This window comes from Panthera tigris, chromosome E2, assembly GCF_018350195.1.
Source record: "Panthera tigris isolate Pti1 chromosome E2, P.tigris_Pti1_mat1.1, whole genome shotgun sequence".
NCBI lineage: Eukaryota > Metazoa > Chordata > Mammalia > Carnivora > Felidae > Panthera > Panthera tigris.
In genome coordinates this window covers 13,568,305-13,573,813 of record NC_056674.1, presented here as the reverse complement: position 1 = coordinate 13,573,813, position 5,509 = coordinate 13,568,305, and the positions used below count along the sequence as shown (strand labels likewise).

The following is a 5,509-nucleotide window of genomic DNA, read 5'->3' as shown; positions in this document are numbered from 1 at the left end:
CAAAGAAGATGGAAGGATGCAAATGGTTAATAGTGACCCGACCGGTGACTCTCCGACTCCTTAGCTGCAACGTACAGGACAGCACTGGCAGGGCACCAGCAGGGCGGCCAGGAAACAGCGTCCCAGGCTGTGGCTCAGGAAGGGGCTGCTCCAGGTGGGACCCCGCTCCACTCCGTGTGCTCTGTGTGCTGTCCCACCGCCCACCCAAATCCATCCTAACCGAGTCTGAAGACCTCCCAGCCGAGGCCAAAGCCGTGAGGATCGCGTCCTGCTGGCCTCTCACAGAAGCTGGGACCCAGCGGAACCAGTGCCCGCAGGCCCTCTCGTCCGTCTGATCTGCACGCATAATTCAATCGTTCACTTCTGGTGTTCACACAGGCTCAGCCTGCACGCGACTCCTCCTGATACAGGTCTTGCCCTCCACTGGCTGCTGAAGCAAGGATCCTGAGAGTCACTATTGAATCTTTCAGCTCCTCTCTGCTCCATGTGGAAACCGTCACCAAAGCCTCCATAGGTCCCCCACCTGCCCCAATATTTCTCACATTTCTCTATCACCTGCTTGTGCCCTACAACCATGTGTCCACACTGTCCTTTCCTGTGTGGACCTGGCTGGGTCTAACCGGGCTTCCGAGGGGATTAGGTTCCTATGGTTGCTGTAACAAATTACCACACACTTAATGGCTTGAAAACAAGACAACTTGTTAATCCTGGGGTGCCTGGGTGTCTCAGTCGGTCGAGCGTCCAACTTTGGCTCAGGGCATGATCTCGCGATTCATGGGTTCGACCCCGCATTGGCTCTGTGCTGACAGCTCAGAGTCTGGAGCCTGCTTTAGATTCTGTGTCTCCCTCCCTCTCTGCCCTTCCCCTGCTCATGCTCATGCTCTGTCTCTCTCTCTCTCTGTCAAAAATAAAAATTAAAAAAATTAAAAAGGAAAATGCTTAAAGAAAAACAATTTGTTAATCTTAGAGTCTTATGTTACAGTCAGATTAGAAGCTTGACACAAATATCTCCCCCAATATAATCTCCCTATTTAAAGTCTAGCCTATTAACAGCTTTAATTCCCTGTTGCTATGCCCAGTCCCATGTTCACAGGCTTAGGATCAGGGTGTGAATATCTTTGGGGGTCACACTATTGCCTACCACACTCAGTTTCCACCATCTCCTCTCTCTGAGGCCTTCTCCACCCGGCAAGCACAGCCATACCCCCATAATAGCATCTGGGCCCTGAGTGTCCAGCCACTGTCCCTGGCACCAACCCCTCTCCAACGCCGTGGGCCTGGGGTTGCTTCTGGTTACAAGTCCACTGTGTCACATCTGCCACCGTAAGGTTCTTCTCCAGGGTCCCTGACTGCCATCCAGGAACTTCACCATGAGCAAATCTAAAGTGTATTTGAGGGTTGGGTGTTGTGGCAGTGACAACACCTGCATTGGTCAGGAGATGGAAACGGTCAGCAGGAGTTCAGGCAGGAGCGTGAGTGCCCTCTGGTGGATGGTTCCTGCTGCTGGAAGAGCAAACAGGGCCCTGGACAGGAGACGGGAGGGCTCAGCTTGGACAAAGGGCACATTCAGGTCCAGAAGGAGGCATATTTAGAGGGGAAGAACTTATGGCTGCCCGTGGCTCAGCAGCTGGAAGACTGGTTTTTGCCAAGGGTGTAACCACAAATCAGGACACCACTGGGTTATATTGCCAGGTTGGCTGAGGGAAATTCTGTAGACATTGGGATGCAAAAACATACGTGACCGCAAATCGACATGTGATGTCATTAGACACGTCCTCTGATGTTCTCAGCATCCTGAGAGGCATGTTAGCCATGAATCAAAGTCATACCTTCATTTGGAAGAAATATCTTGTTAAGAAGAACATGATATAATAGGAATTCCTCTTTATCTTCAGAATCATATACCTTGGCATCATTCCTTAACTATGATGCCCCTAAAATGGACCTAGTTAACTTAGTTGGGGGCTGGCCAGTGTTGGGGTCTGGTTCCCACCACCTGCGAGCTGACAGCATCCTGTCCTCCAACTCCGGACCCCTCTTGGAACCACAGGAGCCTCTGATGCTCCGTCATTAAAGGAGGGGGCCTTTTGGATACAGGTGTGCTGATTCGAAGGCGCACATGCACCCCAATGTTTATAACAGCACTATCAACAATAGCCAAAGTATAGAAAGAGCCCAAATGTCCACCGACGGATGACTGGATAAAGTAGTTGTGGTATATATATTCAATGGAGTATTACTCAGCAATGAAAGAGAATGAAATCTTGCCATGTGCAACTACATCGTTGGAACTAGACAGTATTATGCTAAGCGAAATTAGCCAGTCAGAGAAAGAAAAATATCATGCGACTTCACTCATATGAGGAATTTAAGATACAAGACAGATGAACATAAGGGAAGGGAAATAAGAATAATATAAAAACAAGGAGGGGGCAAAACATAAGAGACTCTTAAATACAGAGAACAGACTGAGGGTTATTGGCGGGGTGTTGGAGGGAGGGAGATGGGCTAAACGGGTAAGGGGCATCAGGGAGGACACTTGTTGGGATGAGCACTGGGTGTTCATAGAGGATGAATCACTGGCATCTATTCCTGAAATCATTATAGCACATATGCTAACTAACTTGGATGTAAATTTAAAAAGCTTAAAAAAATAAAAAAAAATAAAGGAGGGCGCCTTTTCACCTATCGACCTCTGGACTCTGTGGGGGGGACAGGTGGGGTGGGCTATACCTACATGTGAGCAGACTCCTGATGGGCAGGTGTGGGGTCTGAGCGAGATCTGTGCGCCCCCTTGTGGCTCAATCCGGACCACCACCAGAACCCTCAGCTCCTGTCCTCTGTGCAGGAGCATTGACATGGATCAGGAAGCTCTGGATTATTTCTGAATTCCTACCACAGAGCCCTGACCGGGCACAGTCCGCACCGTTTCTCCCCGAACCCCATGACCACCGCAAGGTGTGGTCGTATGGGACATGCCAGTCTGCGCACGTGGGAGGTCACCGCAGCTTGGAGGTGCTTTCCCATGAAGCTGCCCTGATCCTATAACTGGTCTAGTCTGTCGGACACGAAGAAGTACACGAGGTGCAGGGTTTGGGTGGCTAGAGAGGCTTTTTATATAATCAGTGTGTTTCATTCATTTTTTATTTTCAAAGCTAGGATCACCTCCAGTTGGGTCATTGATTCGGCCAGAGCAAAATGGCGGGTGAAATTTTTAAAAGAGAGAAAATCGTCTCATTAGAGATGAAAAGACAGATACTCTCCGGGCTCCCCATTTCTGTAAATGTTGTATGGCTTGAGTTGCTGTGATATTCACATGGAGGATGAATACAGGCATTGGTCCAGTAAGGCAGGGCTGGCCTCACCGGCTGCAATCTGTGCAATCCTGCAGTGATTTACAAGCGCCCTGCGCTGGGCGCCGGGGTGTGTCACTTCGAAGAACATGTGACTATTGAATTTGGGATTATGAGTTCGAGCCCCACGTTGGGTGCAGAGATTAACAGAAAAAAAATTTTAGCTTGTGCTAGGCATCATTGTGTGCTTCTGACATCTTGAAATTCTCAATTACTTTGACCAAGGAGCCGTGCATTTTCACTTTACATTGGGTCCTGCCATTTTTGTAGCTGTTCTGCCCCAAAGACTGACCACAGATTGATGGGCTCCTTTGGGACAGACAGGAATGAGGCAACCGAGGGCCGCACTACCTACTGTAGGCACCAGAGGGCGGCAGCACCACAGAGTAATCTGGAAAGATGGGAGGAGGAGTTTAGTGTTTTGTACTCTGTGTCCTCATAGGTCTCTAAGCGTCTCCACCCCTTCACCCTCTCCGCCCAGGTCACTGCAAGAATGTTCTCCAGCCCTAATGTACTTCAGATACACATTCTTGATTCCACAGTCCAAGGTGGGGGCCTGGGTGATCATAATTATTCTGGTCAAATAGGAATAGCATTAAAGAGATAGAGAAACATCTACACTAAAGATAGGCATTAGGAAGATATTACCCAGACAGGGAAGGGAAAGGGTTTGTGTGTCCTGGTGATGGGGAAGAAAGCAACTGAGTTCCCCATTTTTTTTTTTTTAATTTTTTTTTCAACGTTTATTTTATTTTTTTTTGGGACAGAGAGAGACAGAGCATGAACGGGGGAGGGACAGAGAGAGAGGGAGACACAGAATCGGAAACAGGCTCCAGGCTCCGAGCCATCAGCCCAGAGCCCGACGCGGGGCTCGAACTCACGGACCGTGAGATCGTGACCTGGCTGAAGTCGGACGCTTAACCGACTGCGCCACCCAGGCGCCCCCCCCCCCCCATTTTTTAAAAGGGAAGTGAAAAATCACTAAGTAGCCTCCGAGCATGTTGGGCAGAGATGATTGGGGTTCCGTCCAGGGGAGCTGGTGCTGTTCCAGAGAGATCTCCCCTGCGTAGTGCCTGACAGAGAAGCCAGGGCTTTCCTGGGAACACTCTGAGACAGAACACACAGCACAAAGGACTTATCATGGCAACATCCAGTGTGGTCACCAGTACAGGAAAGAACATCCGACAGGAGGGAGCCAGAACTGGTTGTGCTCATAGTGTGAATATCAGGGCTAGAATAATAATTGCCTTATTCGAGCTACAGTGGGGCTGCGCGACAAGTTCAGATGTCCCTGGGGTGGTAGGTCATCCACATCAAAATGATATCTCTGCTCTGATGGTTAAATGTCTCCTTTTGAACGATGAGGCAAAAGAGCCAGAACAATGCAGGCTGCCCATCCCCTGGTGAGCCTCAGGAGAGATGTTCCCACTGGGTGGTTGTTCCCCTCACACCCTGTCCCCTCCGTGGTCTGTCCTGAGTCAGGCTCCTTCCTCTGGGACTTCAGATTCATCACGTCCCTGCATCCCTGCCCACGTGTCCCTGGGAGGGCAGCCCCCAACAGGAAGGTGTCTCAGGCTACCAGCTGCAGGAATGCCAGGGCTCCGTGGACCCCAGAGGCAAAGACTCCTCGATAAAGGGAAGGTCAGTTCAAGAAGCCCAGGGCTGCCGAGCCCATCGTGGGTCCCTCGGCTCAGGGCTGCATGAGTGCCAAAAACTGTGGGAAGAAATCCAGTCTCTTAATGTGATTCCCAAAGGTACCCTTGACTCCAGAATGATGGCAGTCTAAAGAGCCCCATCTGGCTCTCTGGGGTAAGGATGGGTGATTTCCCAAGAAACAGTTGCTCTAAAACCATTTCCTGCGACTTTCAAGCTCCCACGTGCTCTGAGGGGATTTCCACTATGCCCTATGCTGGAGCTTATGAGTGGGAGAAAGGCATCAAGAGACATTTTTAGAATTTTGAAACATGATCTCTTCGTTTTAACCATCTCTGGACAAGAGACAAGAGACTCTCCTCCTCTCTGCTGTGCTGCTGCCGGCTACATGCTTCACCTTTAGGGCGCCAGTGCGGCTGAATATCTTCAGAAAAGGCAGAGGTTTTATTTTTCTCTCTCTCCTTCCCTTTCTCTCTTTCTTCCTATTTTTCTTTCGCTTATCT

The 5,509-nt window shown here is 49.9% G+C and overlaps 1 protein-coding gene across 2 annotated transcripts in view; it reads right to left on the bottom strand.

Moving 5' to 3' along the window:
* Nucleotides 1-5,509, bottom strand: part of DMAC2 (distal membrane arm assembly component 2) — a 169,350-nt gene that overhangs the window by 46,071 nt on the left and 117,770 nt on the right. The window lies entirely within an intron of this gene.